We start from the raw sequence: 16,613 nt of genomic DNA on the forward strand, positions 1-16,613 counted from the left end.
GGCCCGGGAACCCAAAAAAAAAAAAAAAAAAAAAAAAAGGACAAAGGATTTCAATAGACATTACTCTGAAGAAGATATACAAATTGCAAATAAGCACATGAAAAGATGTAGCCAACATTACTAATTATTAGGGAAATGTAAATCAAAACCACAAGATACTACTTCACATCTATTAGAATGGCTATCATTAAAAAAGCAAAACAGGGCTTCCCTGGTGGCGCAGTGGTTGAGAGTCCGCCTGCCGATGCAGGGGACGTGGGTTCGTGCCCCGGTCCGGGAGGATACCACATGCCGCGGAGCGGCTGGGCCCGTGAGCCATGGCCGCTGAGCCTGCGCGTACGGAGCCTGTGCTCCGCAACAGGAGAGGCCACAGCAGTGAGAGGCCCGCATACCACAAAAAAAAGCAAAACAACGCAGAAAACAAGTATTGACATGGATATGGAAAAATCAGAATGCTTGAGCATGACTGGTGGAAATGCTAAATGGTACAGCTGCTATGGAAAAGAACACAGTGGTTCTTCAAAAATTTAAAACACAGGATGACCAGCAATTCCACATCTGGGCCAATACTCAAAAGAATTAAAAGCATAGACTCAAAACAGATATTTGAACACCCATGTTCACAGCAGCATTATCCACAACAGTCAAAAGGTGGAAACAAACCAACTGTCAATTGACAGATGAATGGATAAACAAAATGTGGGACATACATACAATGAAATATTATTCATCCTTAAAAGGAAAGACATTCTACATACTACAACATAGATGAAATTTGAAGACATTATGTTAAGTGAAATAAGCCAGTCACAAAAGGATAAATATTTTATGATTCTACTTATATGAGGTACACAGAGTAGTCAAACTCATAGAGGCAGAAAGTAGAATGGTACTTAGCAGGGGATAGGGTAGGAAGGAATGGGGAGTTATTGTTTAATGAATACAGAGTTTCAATATGGGAAAATGAAAAAGTTCCGAAGATGGACAGTGGTGACAGCTGCAAAAAATTTGAAAGTACTTAACGCCACTGAATGGTACACTTAAAAATGGTTAAAATGGTAAATTTTGTTTTGTGTCACCACAATAAAAAATTAATAAATAAGCAAAATTAATATATATTTCCAATAATGAGAAATATAAATGGCTAATAATTCTATTAAAAGATTTTCAACCTCAACAGTGACTAGGTAAATGAAACAAGATATCACAACCTAGGGGCTTCCCTGGTGGCGCAGTGGTTGAGAGTCTGCCTGCCAATGCAGGAGACACGGGTTCAAGCCCTGGTCTGGGAGGATCCCACATGCCGCGGAGCAACTGGGCCCATGAGCCACAACTACTGAGCCTGCGCGTCTGGAGCCTGTGCTCCGCAACAAGAGAGGCCACAACAGTGAGAGGCCCGCGCACCACGATGAAGAGTGGTCCCCACTCACCACAACTAGAGAAAGCCCTCGCACAGAAACAAAGACCCAACACAGCAAAAAATAAATAAATAAATAAATAAATCACTTTAAAAAAAAGATATCACAACCTATTAAATCTGCAAAAAATATAAAACACTGATAAGATCCAGTGTTGGCAAGAGCTTGGGATATGCCACACAGGTGGTGGTATAAACTCTTAAAACATTTCCATAGGACAAAAAGGTAAAATTTATCAATATTTAAAATTCACAAAATTTGGGCTTCCCTGGTGGCACAGTGGTTGAGAGTCTGCCTGCCGATGCAGGGGACATGGGCTCGTGCCCCGGTCTGGGAAGATCCCACATGCCACAGAGCGGCTGGGCCCGTGAGCCATGGCCGCTGAGCCTGCACGTCCGGAGCCTGTGCTCCGCAACGGGAGAGGCCACAGCAGTGAGAGGCCCGCGTACAGCCAAAAAAAAAAAAAAAAAAAAAAAATTATCACAAAATTTGAATTATATCTCTCTATATCTATGCTACAAAAACATTCATACAAATGCACAAAGATATATGTACAATGAACTTCATTATAATAGTTTAATTGTGAAAAACCAGAAACAACTTTAAGCTCCTTCAACAGAGAAATGGGTAATTACAGTACCTCCCTATACTAGGAAAAATTTAACAGTCATTAAAAAAATAAGGTAAATCTGAACTTAATGATATAAGGCTATATGAAATGCTGAGAAAAAAGATATTTATCACAACAATACGTATAGTAAAATCCATATTAAAAAATTCCCCAATGCACAAAAATACATATATCTCACATATTCATAAAAAGTATATGATGGATATAACACACATTTCACATGGTTTTGTGCTTGGTTATCCAAAATTAAGAAAGCATGAGATGTTTTAGCCCACATTTCTGTGTATGTGGAAAAGGGAAGGATGTGGAGGAGAGAGTGGGAAAAGTGAAGGGGGAATGTGATGTAAGATAATGAGTTTCATTAATAAATCTTTATATTTCCTAAAATTTCTACTTTAGCGATTTAAATTTATTCAGACCTCAAATGCATCAACACAAAAAATAAAAATCCCACTATGGCAATACTTAATAATAGAGCTGTTTTATCTAATAAATTACATATGTATACTAAATACTAAGTTTAAATATAAATGAGCCTTAGCATCACATCCTCCAATTGAGACAGATAGGACAATCTACCACTCTTTTGTCTCTTTTGTTTTGAGATGGCTTTTTCTTTCTTGCTTGCTACAATTTTAAAATCCTTACATGTATTACTTTAGAAAGAAATATATTCAGAGCCTCTTCAAACAGTATAAAGAATATATGCATAAAATAATGGATCACCAAAAACGGTGGTGGTAAACAATGACAAAACCATTTCTTTGACATATTTAAATCCCTAGCATCTACAAAAGTAACTTAGAGGGGCTTCCCTGGTGGCACAGTCGTTGAGAGTCCGCCTGCCGATGCAGGGGACATGGGTTCGTGCCGCGGTCCGGGAAGATCCCACGTGCCGCGGAGCGGCTGGGCCCGTGAGCCGTGGCCGCTGAGCCTGCTCGCCCAGAGCCTGTGCTCCGCAACAGGAGAGGCCACAGCGGTGAGAGGCCCGCGTACCGCAAAAAAAAAAAAAAAAAGTGAGAAAATGGAAGTGTTCAATAAACAACTGCTTTTTTTCAATATTCTCCCCCAATGATCCTTTAATATTGCATTCTGTATCTTTAATTTATAATCTACTATAACCTAGCAGGGCCCTCTGGGCCCTTCCTGGAACAGGACTCCCACCCATGTCCTCTGCCTACCTTCTGTCTGTAGAAAAACTTTAGTCAAAGAATAAACTTAATCAGAGAAGTGAGAAAATGCAGAAAGAAAAACAGTCAAGCAAGACAAAATAGTAATAGTTTAGCCATAAACAAAGTCAAGGACCTTTAATTCCTCAAGGGAGGAGGAATTAAATATTCTGAGCCACATCCTTTGAGCTGTTTTGAAGTTACTGAAACCCCCACCAGGTGGGAGAAGTTAACTGTCTGTGGCCATGTAGGGCCCAGACTGGTTGGAAGCAGAAGGTTGATGATGCTGACTTCCAATTACCTCACTACCAACCCATCAGAAGAATGTCCACAAGCTGATCACACACCCCACAAACCAGCCCCTCCCTCACCCCGTCTTTATAAACCTTTCCTTGAAAGCCTTCGGGTCTTTTAAGCACTGGCTGCCCTGGACTCCTTGCTTGGCTCCCTGCAATAAATGCTGCACTTTCCTTCACCACAACCCAGTGCCAGTAGACTGGCTTGCCTGCACACAGGCAAATGGACCCAAGTCTGGTTCAGTAACACTGCTAGGTTATTAATTTTGGTAAAATCTAGCAATTTTATACAACATAGCTCCATTTCTTCCCCTTTGTGCAATATTGTCATATATATTATGGATACATGTTACAAACCCAACAATACAGTGCTATAATTATTGCTTAAGCAAACTTATGTTTTAAAAAAATAGGAGAATATATCTTTTGTATTTATTAGGGAATTTCCAATGCTCTTCATTTCTTCCTGTGGATACGCGTTACTGCTTTCTTTAATACTGCCAGTAAGGCAGGTGAGCCTACAATGAATTCTCTCAGGCTTTGTTTATATGACAATGTTGTTATTTCACATTTTCTTTTTTTTTAATAAATTTATTTATTTATTTTTGGCTGTGTTGGGTCCTCGTTGTACACTGCACGTGGGCTCTCTCTAGTTGTGGTGAGCAGAGGCCACTCTTCATTGCAGTGTGTAGGCTTCTCATTGCAGTGGCTTCTCTTGTTGTGGAGCACAGGCTCCAGAAACACAGGCTTCAGTAGTTATGGCATACAGGCTCAGTAGTTGTGGCTCACGGGCTTAGCTGCTCCTGGCATGTGGGATCCTCCCAGACCAGGGATGGAACCCGTGTCCCCTGCATTGGCAGGTGGATTCTCAACCACTGCACCACCAGGGAAGCCCCCTCACCTTTATTTTTGAAAGTTAGTTTTGGTGGCTATAGAATTCCTGGTTGATAGTTTTTTCTGTTTCAGCACTCTGAATATGTCACTGTACTGCCCTCTGACTCCCACTGCTTTTAATGAGAAGTCAGCAAGCAGTATTGTCCTCTTGTACATGATGAGTCATTTTTCCCTTGCTGTTTTTGATTCTCTTTGTCTTTGGGTTTCAGCAAGTTGACTAGAATGTATCTAGGTGTGGTTCTCTTTTGTGTTTATCCTACTTGGAGTTCACTGAGATTCTAGGGTCCCTGAGGAATTTTTTTTTTTTTCCTCCATCATACCTGGGAAGTTTTCAGCCATTATTTCTGAAATAATATTTTCTGCCCTTTTCTTTCTCTTCATCTGGGATTCCCATTACAGTATACTTTGGAACAATGATACTGACCCATGCATCTCTAAAGTTCTGTTCATCTTTCTCTAATTTTTTCTTTTATTCTTTGGATTGGATAATTTCTATTAATCTTTCAAATCTACCAACTCTTTATTCTGCTATCTCAGATCTGCTTTTGAGCATATCTGGTCAAAGTTTATTTCAGCTATCCTTTACAACTCTAGGAATTTCCATTTAGTTCTTTATTATAATTTCTATTTATTGAGGCTTCCTATTTGACTCATTGTTAGTCTATTTTTAATTCTTTCGATACAGTTCCTTTAATTCTTTGAACACACTTATAAGTGCTTTGAAGTTACTGCTGCATCCAACCTCTGGACCCAATAAAGAGTCCATTTCTACCGACTGTTTTTTTCTACTTACACGTGTCACACTTCCCTGTGTGACCTTGCAAATCTATTAATTTGTGGTTGAAAATTACATTTAGATAACATATTGTAGTAAAATCAGGTCCTGTTTAACTTTCTGCTGGTTGTTAGTTTCTTTTTTGTTTGTTTGTATTTAGTAAATTGCAGACTACAACTGTGCAATCTGTATTCCCCAAAGTATTGTTACTTATGTCTCTATTCAGTAATCTTATTTTTTAGCCTGGCTCCCTAGGGGCTACCCCTTGTCTGTATAGCTTAGTGGTAAATCAGTAATTTGGGCACAGATTGTGCTCAAATAGCTGAGCCCATAAAGCTTTCCTTCTGCTGACTGATCTGTGTGTCCAGGTTGGGGAATGCATACAAATTTGCAACCAGTTCTCAAGTTAGGGCTCTCTTGGGTCTTCCACGCACACATGTAGTTTCCCTATCACACAGGGATGTGTACAGAGTGTATCCAGCTCTACTATGGCTTTCATACAGGATCTCCCTGTTACATTTCTGAATAATCCACCACTGGCTTTGGACTAGGTGTGGAACCTTGACCTAGCAAAGGTACAGGGTTTCCCCATCCATTCTCAATTGAGTCTGCTACTTTTAGTAGGCAAAGCCACAGGCTTTTGCCCTCCACCCAGAATCAAATCTGCCCATCTGGCAATAGAGCTTATGGTTTTCATGGCCAACCTAGACTGGAAAGCTACAGTTCTCATCAACACAGACTGGGGAGAAGAGGGGGAGGTGACAGAAACAGCAACGGGCAAAAGGGCCAGAGGTTCCCTCTACTCTTACCTAAGCTCTAGCAGTTGTTCAAGAATAAATGCTCCTAAATTTATTTGCCTCTAGTGCCTTGAAATGGTTGTTTTGATTATTTTTTTTCCAGTTTCATACTTTTTTTTCACACTTTTTTTTTCCAGAGAGGAATTGACAATTCTTCATGTCACAGTTACCGGAAGTCCTCTAAACGTTTGCTTCTGAAAGAATAAGAACATTTTACAGGTCCTTAGGGCTAAATACCATTCTTTCAAAACTATCAGGTTCTTTTACACGTATCTCTTTCTAGGACTAGAAAAAAAATACATTAAAATCACAAATATGAATCTTTTTTTAAAAAGCTATCGTAATTATTCAACTACACAGCTGACAAGATTTCTTATGGACTGCTGCTTACGCTGTTGCTGTTTCTTTGTGGTGACCAATGAAGTGTGATTGAAGGTGAAAGCCCAAAGACCAGTCTAGACAAAGGCAAAATCAGAGACAAAAATCTGTCCTCAGTTAAATCTAGCTGTACTTTCAGTGTATTTTTCTAATCTCAGTAAAGTCTCTTCAGGCATATAACATTTATGCTCTCACTTTCTGTATTATTTTCATATAGCTGCTATAACAAATTACCACCAACTTGGCAGCTCAGAAAAACACAAATTTATTATCTTTCAGTTCTATAAGTTAGAAGTCTGACGCAAGTCTCACCAGGCTAAGTCAAGGTGTCAGCAAGGCTATATTCCTTCTGGAGACTCTAAGGGAGAATCCATTCCTTGCCTTTCCCAGTTTCTAGGGGCTACCTTCATTCCTTGGCTCATGACCTTCTTCCGTCTTCAAATCCAGGAACAGCAGGCCAAGTTATTCTCACATCACAACACTCTGACACTGACTATCTTCTGCCTCTTTTTTCTACTTTTAAGAACTTTTGTGATTATACTCAGCCCACCCAGATAACCCAGGAAAAATCTCCCCATCTTAAAATCAGCTGATTAGCAACCCTAATTCCATCTGCTCTCTTGATTCCTTCTTGCCACATAACCTATACTCACATGTTCTAGGATGTGGACATCTTTAGGAGGTACAGAGGTTCATTATCCTGGCCACCACACCCTCTGCTCAAGAAGTATCTCATAAATTTACCTTTGGACATAAATGTCTGCTAAGGCTAATGTCTGTGTCATTTCTAGGGCTAATTTTCTTTTAATAAGTAACAAATAATGAAGGGAATAAATCTCTAACGATGATTTCAGCATCAGGCCATTAGAAGGTATTTAAAGGATAGGTTATATAAGGAGGCAGAGAGAATCAGCCAACAGATCACATCATTAAGAACAGTTACCTTGCCTAGACTATAAAACTTGATCGTGAAACTGTGAACAAGCCTTTGTGTCCCTGTTTTTTGAAGCAAGAGGCTTTTGCTTTAGTCTCCCAGACCTCCCCTGAATCTCAAAAGGCTGGCTCAAGAGTTAATTATTAGGAAATGTAAGCATGTAGAGACAAAGCAAAGATGTTGGGCCAAGAAACTGGTAACAATTTAGACTATAAATCAGCCATATAGCAGAGTCACTGAACTCCCAGTTCCCTGAAAGATATAAAGGTCTCACACACATTCCTAACTTGTTTTTACAGAAACCAGATCCCCACCAGATGAAAACTGCCGACCCCAAGCACGAAGACCCCAAACTGGTTGGAGCCAGAAGACTGATGATGTGTGAAACTTCACCTTGATGCCAACCAGTCCAAGAACAGAGCACAAGCTGATCATGGACCATGCGGTGCCTTGGAAAAGCCATCGCGGAGTTGGGTCTTTTGAGCATGAGCTGCCCGTTCTCCTTGCTTGGTACATTGCAATAAATGATGCACTTTACTTCACCACAACACGGTTTTAGTTGATTGGCTGTGCTGTGCAGACCCAAGTCCAGGTTCAGCAGCAATCATGCCCACGTATCTTCTTGAGACCAGTTTTATAAAATATCCTTTAAAAAGTTAAACAGGCTTAAAACTAATCTGGCATGTGCCTGATATAAAAACTGAAACTAGGATATATCAAAATAGGTGTAGATTGATAAACTTAAACCATCAAAATTCAGCATTTGACATAAATGTTCTATTTTCTAAAGATTAACAGAATCTTTAATAGATTAATAGAATTTTGATTAATCATATGTTAAGTTTTTCTCATTCTGACAGGGTCAGTCTTTACTAACTGTATTATGTATGGTATAAATATTTTGCATAATACCTCAAATTTTCAGTGTCTGCTTTATTAACTTTAGTTCAATTAAAAGAATGAAATATTTATAGGTGAAAACTTCTGTGTATCTTATTCTTCAGTTGCTAAGAACCATGGTGATTAATTTGTATCCTTGAAAATTTTAAGAATTTTTATTTTTAACAATTATAATTTTAAAATTCTGTAAAAAAACATAAGTATGCAAACATTATGAAATCTCCTTAAGATGCCCAGATCACCTTAGGCTCCAAATACACAGACACCACCTCATCTTTTGCCATTCTCCACACTCAGCTGCCATACTCCAGGCTTACCAAACTACTCACAGGTTTCAAGTTCATTTAGGCATCATCACGTCTACTGATGCTCTTCTTCGGCCTTGAATACCTTTTCATCTAACTTCACCTGGCTTATTCTCACTTGCCTTGCAGGATTCAGGTAAGGCATCACCTCTTCTGGAAACATTTTCCTGACTTGATCTGTCTAGAAAGGCAGTATCTCCTATGAGTTTGCATCAAGCCCTGTGCTGCCCTCCATGAGAGCACTTACCAACAGTGTTGCCATTTGTTCCCTTGTCTCTATCCCTCTTCTAATCCCAAAGCTCACTGAGGCAGGGACCACATTTTATCTTTCATATCCCAGTACCTGGCTCACAGTAAGTGTTTAAAAAGAATGTTTGCTGAGTAAAAGAAAACACACATACTTTTAATATGTCTAATTTTCAAATAGTTCTCAAAAGATGGTTGTTGGTCTTCTAACCTTTAAGAAAAATCAAATTTAAAAAATGGAAGTGATACAGCAGATTGACATGACACAGGTCCTCCTTCCCCCCAAACACACCAAAATACCTAATAAGACATGATGATGTTTTTGAAATACACAGCTGAACTTGAAAGAATAAAGAGGCGATTCCTGAGTCACAGAAACAAAGAGGGAACTGAATGGCAGAAGTAAGCATGCAAAGGTGACTCTGAAGAAAACCAGGGCATTATCAACTCTGGATATAGGCCCTAACAGCTAGGGACTAGGGATTGGGATTTTACAGGATAAGCCTTTCAGATGCTAAAAGCCTATTAGTACGGCTCACAAAGCTGTCTGCAAAACTGAAGGTGCTTCGATAGACTAGACAGAGAGTGATGGAAGAAAAGTCTGTTTATGTCTGAGAATACCACATATTTAGCTTAGCTAAATTCACATAAATAATATGAATTATATCACTCTGAGACTGATAAGGTATAACCAGCCCAAGGGAAGCTGTCTTTGGCATGTATCCAGGCTAGGTTATGTCTAAATTGCCCGAGCCTCATAATAAATATAAATAAGGCTAGGTCTCGAAACTATGCTTCCAAAAGTATAATATGACTCAGATATTGGCATCCCTTGCTTATGAGGGACTGAGAGTAAGAAGCTGCATACTTTTTCTGATGATGTTACCAATCTCTCTACAAAGTACCCTAAACACATCAGTTTCCTTCTGTATCCTTTATATTTAATCAAGCATTGTCTGTGCACAGACTTTCCATCAATCCAAATCAGTACACAGGTTGTAACGTTTTGAATGGCCCCTCAGGGATATGGGTGTACATGAGGCAAGGAACTGGAACTACGACTTCTCCTTAAAGCCTGGATCTTAGAAGAGACTGCCACCTCAATAAAACAACTCCAGGCCCAGATGGTTTCAATGGCAATTCTACCAAATATTAAAGAAGATAACATCAATTTTACACAGTTTCTTCCAGAAAACAGAAGTGAACAAATTACTTCCCAATTTATGTTATGAGGCCAGCATTTCTCTGACATCAAAATCAAAATATAGGAAAACTAAAGACCAATATTTCTTATTAACACCGACACTAAAGTCCTCAACCAAATACCTGCATATCAAATTCAGCAATACACATAAGCACAAATACAAATTACACCATGAAGAAGCTGAAGTAGAGTTCATCTTGCGATGCAAAGCTAAAGAGCTATCTACCAAAATCAACCAATGTAATCACCATATTAAAAATCTACAGAAAAAACAAATAGGGACTTCCCTGGTGGCACAATGGTTAAGAATCTGCCTGCCAGGGCTTCCCTGGTGGCGCAGTGGTTGGGAGTCCGCCTGCCGACGCAGGGGACGCGGGTTCGTGCCCCGGTCCGGGAAGATCCCACATGCCGCGGAGCGGCTGGGCCCGTAAGGCATAGCCGCTGAGCCTGCGTGTCTGGATGACTGTGCTCTGCAACTGAAGAGGCCACAACAGTGAAAGGCCCGCATACCGCTAAAAAAAAAAAAAAAAAAAAAAATCTGCCTGCCAATGCAGCGGACACGGGTTCGAGCCCTGGTCCGGGAAGATCCCACATGCCGCAGAGCAACTAAGCCCGTGCACCACAACTACTGAGCCTGCACTCTAGAGCCCACGAGCCACAACTACTGAAGCGTGTGCGCCTAGAGCCTGTGCTCCGCAACAAGAGAAGCCACCACAATGAGAAGCCCACGCATCGCAACGAAGAGTAGCCCCCTCTCACCGCAACTGGAGAAAGCCCGCGCGCAGCAACAAAGACCCAACACAGCCAAAAAATAATTTAAAAAAAAAGAAACAAGAAAGAAATGATCATATCAATTCAAGCAGAAAATGCACTTGACAAAATTCAACATCCATTCATATAAAAGCTCTCAGAGTACTAGGAATAGAACATTCTCAACCTAATAAACAGCACCTATGAAAAAACTACACCTAACATATTTAATAGTAAAAGACTAAATGCTTTCCCTCTGAGATTAGGAGCAAGACAAAGACGTCCACTCTCATCATTCCTATTCAGTATTTTACTGGAGCCTTAGCCAGTTTAAACGGCAAGGAAAGGCTTCCCTGGTGGTGCAGTGGTTGAGAGTCCGTCTGCCGATGCAGGGGACACGGGTTCGTGCCCCCGTCCGGGAAGATCCCACATGCTGCGGAGCAGCTGGGCCCGTGAGCCATGGCCGCTGAGCCTGCGCGTCCGGAGCCTGTGCTCCGCAACGGGAGAGGCCACAACAGTGACAGGCCCGCATACCGCAAAAAAAAAAAAAAAAAAAAGGCAAGGAGAAAAACAGAACCAGATATTGGAAAGGAAGAAATAAAACTACCCCTATGCACAGACAACATGACTGTTTACAAAGAGAATCCAAAAGACATCACAAAACTCCAAGAACTAATAACTGAATTTAGTAAGGTCATGGGATATAAGGTCAATGCACAAAAATCAGTCATATTCCTACATACTAGTAACAAAGAGCTGGATATGAAAAATGTTTAAATAATACCATTACAATAGCTCCTTTTAAAAAAGCAGTAATTAGATACAAATCTAACAAAACATATACAGGATCTGTCTGCTGAAATCAAAGAAGACCTAAATAATTGGAGAAACCATGATCATAAAATGGAAGACTTAGCATAGTAAACATACCAATTCTCCACCAAACTGATCTACAGACTCAAAGCAATTCCAATCAAAATTCTAACAGGACTTTTTGTAGACACAGATAAACCAATTCTAAAATTTAAATAGAAAAGCAAAGGAGCTAGAGTAGCCAAAACAACTTTGAAAATTTAAAAAAAAAAAATTGAAGGAATCACACTACCTAATTTAAAGGCTTATTACAAAACTATAGCAACCAAGACACAAACCCACACAAATATGGCCAAACGATCTTGGACAAAGGTGCAAAAGTAAGTCAATGATGAAAGGAAACTCTTCAACAAATGAGGTTGGCACAAGTAAACATCCACATGCAAAAAAAAGAATCTTATCCAAAAATTAACTTGAAATGGATAATAGCTCTAAATATAAAATGTAAAACTTTTAGAATAAAACACAGAATTGACAATGTGATCAAAGTTAATATCACCAGTGACTAAGTCATGATGATAACATGACCTCCTGATATGATATGATAAAAAGGCATTTCACCTCTATGGTATTCTCTCCAAAAGTCATAACCCACGTGTAACCATAAAATAATTTTTCTTACTTTAAAAAGTTTTTAAAAAGACACAAACCCAAATTGAAGGAGATTCTACAAAATACCTGACTAGTACCCCTCAAAAGCTCAAAGTGATGAAAAATGAGGAAAGACAGAAATTTTCACAGAACGGAGACTAAAGAAACTAAGGAGATATAACTACATGCAATGAGGTATCCCAGATTAGATCTTGCAACAGAAAATGGATGTTAGTGGAAAAACTAGTTAAATAAAGTTTAACTAATAATAATGTACCACTGTTGGTTTCTCAGTTTGTTTGTTTGTTTTTCTTTTTCGGTACGCCGGCCACTCACTGTTGTGGCCTCTCCCGTTGCGGAGCAACAGGCTCCAGACGCGCAGGCTCAGCGGCCATGGCTCATGGGCGCAGCCGCTCCGCAGCATGTGGGATCTTCCCAGACCGGGGCACGAACCCGTGTCCCCTGCGTCGGCAGGTGGACTCTCAACCATTGCGCCACCGGGGAAGCCCAGTTTCTCAGTTTTGACACACATACCATGGTAACATAAACTGTTAACAGTAGGGAAAACTGGGTGAAGGGTATCCCGGGACAGTCTGTACTATCTTTATAACTTTTCATAAATCTAAAATAAGCCAAAAAATTTTTTAAGTTTATATATTTTTATCAAATAGAAGAAAGGCTTTGTGACCTTGTGCAAGTGTTCTCGGACATGGCACTAAAGCATGATCTATAAAGTAAAAATCTAATAAACTGAACTTCATCAAATTTAAAATTTTTATTCTGGAAAAGACACTAGTAAGAGAATGAAAAGATAAACTACTGTCCAGAGGAAATATGGGTATTCAGAATATATAAAGAACTCTCAAAACACAGCAGTAAGAAAACAACCCAATTAAAAAGTGCACAAAAGACTTGAACAGACACTTCACCATAGAGTATATACGATGGCAAATAAACACATGACAGATATTCAAAATTCAAATTAAAACCAGCATGAGATATCACAACATACCTATTAGAATGGCTAAAACTAAAATAACTGACACCAAGTACTACTGCGGATATAGAGCAACTGAAACTCTCATACATTGTTGATGAGAATGCAAAATGGTACAGTCACTCTGGAACTCAGTTTGGCTGTTTCTTATGAAGTTAAATATACACTCGCCATATGACTTAATCCCACCCTAGATATCTACCCAAGTAAACTGAAACTATATTTTCATATAAAACATCTATACAAAAATATTTACAGCAGCTCTATTCATAAATGTCCAATCCTAGAAACAATCCTACTACCCCTCAACAGGTAAATGATTAAACTGTGGTATATCCTTAAAACAGAATACTACTCAGCAATAAAAAGGATAAAACTATTGATAAAAAATTACTTCAGGGGCTTCCCTGGTGGCGCAGTGGTTGAGGGTCCGCCTGCCGATGCAGGGGACGCGGGTTCGTGCCCCGGTCCGGGAGGATCCCACATGCCCCAGAGCAGCTGAGCCCGTGGGCCATGGCCGCTGAGCCTGCGCGTCCGGAGCCTGTGCTCCGCAGCGGGAGAGGCCACAACAGTGAGAGGCCCGTGTACCGCAAAAAAAAAAAAAAAAAAAAAAAAATTACTTCAAAGGATCTCAAAAGCATTATGCTGAGTGATAGAAGCCAGTCTCACATGATTACTCTTTGAGTCCATCTCTATGACACTCCTGAAAGGACAAAACTATAGTGATTCAGAACATATCAGTGACTGTCAGCATTATAACAGAGAAGAGGAGTTTGGGGGAGGTTACAGAACTGTTCTACATTCTGACTGTGGTAGCAATTTTAAAAAACCTATACATGGAGGTGATTTGAGAAGGTGGCGGAAGACTAAGACGCAGAGATCACCTTCCTCCCCACAGATACATCAGAAATACATCTACACGTGGAACTGCTCCTATAGAACACCTACTGAACGCTGGCAGAAGACCTCTGACCTCCCAAAAGGCAAGAAACTCCCCACGTACCTGGGTAGGGCAAAAGAAAAAACAGAGACAAAAGAATAGGGACGGGACCTGCACCAGTGGGAGGGAGCTGTGAAGGAGGAAGGATTCCACACACTAGAAGCCCCTTCGCAGGCGGAGACTGCGGGTGGCGGAGGGGGGAAGCTTCGGAGCCGCGGAAGAGAGCACATCAACAGGGGAGCGGGGGGCAAAGCGGAGAGATTCCCGCACAAAGGATCAGTGCCGACCGGCACTCACCAGGCCGAGAGGCTTGTCTGCTCCCCCACCAGGGCAGGCGAGACTGGGAGCTGAGGCTTGGGCTTCGGTCCGATCCCAGGGAGAGGATTGGGGTTGGCGGCGTGAACACAGCCTGAAGGGGGTTAGTGCGCCACGGTTAGCCGGGAGGGAGTCCGGGAAAAATTCTGGACCTGCTGAAGAGGCAAGAGACTTTTCCTTTCCTCTTTGTTTCCTGGTGCGTGAGGAGAGGGGATTAAGAGCGCTGCTTAAAGGAGCCCCAGAGACGGGCGCGAGCTGCGGCTATCAGCGGGGACCCCAGAGACGGGCATGAGACGCTAAGACTGCTGCTGCGGCCACCAAAGAAACCTGTGTGCAAGCACAGGTCACTGTCCACACCTCCCCTCCTGGGAGCCTGTGCAGCCTGCCACTGCCAGGGTCCAAAGATCCAGGGACAACTTGCCCGGGAGAATGCACGGCGTGCCGCAGGCTGCTGCAATATCACGCTGGCTGCTGCCACCGCAAGCTCACCCCACACACGTACCCCTCCATCCCTGCCCCCTGAGTGAGCCAGAGTCCGCGAATCAGCTGCTCCTTTAACCCCTTTTATTCTGAGCCATGTGGATGAAAGGCTCTTGGTGCTCCAGCCAGGAGTCAATCCTGTGCCTCTGAGGTGGGAGAGTCAACTTCTGGACACTGGTCCACAAGAGACCACCCAGCTCCATGTAATATCAAATGGCGAACATCTCCCAGAGATCTCCATCTCAACACCAAGACCCAGCTTCACTCAACGACCAGCAACTACAGTGCTTGACACCCTATGCCAAACAACTAGCAAAACAGGAACACAGCCCCATCCATTAGCAGAAAAGCTGGTTCTTTGAGAAGATAAACAAAATTGATAAACCATTAGCCTAAAATCATAACAAGGCCACAGACACCCCAAAACACACCACCAATCGTGGACCTGCCCACCAGAAAGACAAGATCCAGCCTCATCCACCAAACTACAGGCATAGTCACCTCCACCAGGAAGCCTACACAACCCACAGAACCAACCTTAGCCACTGGGGACAGACACCAAAAACAATGGGAACTATGAACCTGCAGCCTGCGAAAAAGAGACCTCAAACACAGTAAGATAAGCAAAATGAAAAGACAGAAAAAAACACAGCAGATGAAGGAGCAAGGTAAAAACCCACCAGACCTAACAAATGAAGAGGAAATAGGCAGTCTACCTGAAAAAGAGTTCAGAATAATGATAGTAAAGATGATCCAAAATCTTGGAAATAGAATAGAGAAAATACAAGAAACATTTAACAAGGACCTAGAAGAACTAAAGAGGAAACAAGCAATGATGAACAACACAATAAATGAAATTAAAAATACTCTAGAAGGGATCAATAGCAGAATAACTGAAGCAAAAGAACGCATAAGTGACCTGGAAGATAAAATAGTGGAATTAACTACTGCAGAGGAGAATAAAGAATGAAAAGAACTGAGGACAGTATCAGAGACCTCTGGGACAACATTAAACGCACCAACATTCGAATTATAGGGGTCCCAGAAGAAGAAGAAAAAAAAAAAGGGACTGAGAAAATATTTGAAGAGATTACAGTTGAAAACATCCCTAACATGGAAAAGGAAATAATTAATCAAGCCCAGGAAGCACAGAGAGTCCCATACAGGATAAATCCAAGGAGAAACACGCCAAGAAACATATTAATCAAACTATCAAAAATTAAATACAAAGAAAACACATTAAAAGCAGCAAGGGAAAAACAACAAATAACACAGAAGTGAATCCCCATAAGGTTAACAGCTGATCTTTCAGGAGAAACTCTGCAAGCCAGAAGAAACTGGCAGGATGTATTTAAAGTGATGAAGGAGAAAAACCTACAACCAAGATTACTCTACCCAGCAAGGATCTCATTCAGATTCGCTGGAGAAATTAAAACCTTTACAGACAAGCAAAGCTGAGAGAGTTCAGCACCACCAAACCAGCTTTACAACAAATGCTAAAGGAACTTCTCTAGGCAAGAAACACAAGAGAAAGAAAAGACCTACAATAACAAAGCCAAAACAATTAAGAAAATGGGATTAAGAACATACATATCGATAATTACCTTAAATGTGAACGGACTAAACGCTCCCACCAAAAGACACAGATTGGCTGAATGGACACAAAAACAAGACCCGTATATATGCTGTCTACAAGAAACCCACTTCAGACCTAGGGACA

At 41.0% G+C, this 16,613-nt stretch overlaps 1 protein-coding gene across 3 annotated transcripts in view; it reads right to left on the minus strand.

Moving 5' to 3' along the window:
• The window catches only part of RAB3GAP1 (RAB3 GTPase activating protein catalytic subunit 1), a 150,608-nt gene that overhangs the window by 85,274 nt on the left and 48,721 nt on the right, over positions 1 to 16,613 (minus strand). Inside the window, exon 3 of one of the 3 annotated variants that reach the window (XM_027132345.1) lies at positions 5,993 to 6,174. The exons of the other annotated variants lie outside the window; for them this stretch is intronic. The gene's annotated coding sequence lies outside the window, so the exon portion shown is untranslated. The remainder of the gene's footprint in view (positions 1 to 5,992; positions 6,175 to 16,613) is intronic. 3 annotated transcript variants of the gene reach the window in all.

This window comes from Aethalodelphis obliquidens, unplaced genomic scaffold (genome assembly GCF_003676395.1).
Source record: "Aethalodelphis obliquidens isolate GAN/ISIS:26980383/991018 unplaced genomic scaffold, ASM367639v1 scaffold2, whole genome shotgun sequence".
In the NCBI taxonomy this organism is placed as follows: domain Eukaryota; kingdom Metazoa; phylum Chordata; class Mammalia; order Artiodactyla; family Delphinidae; genus Aethalodelphis; species Aethalodelphis obliquidens.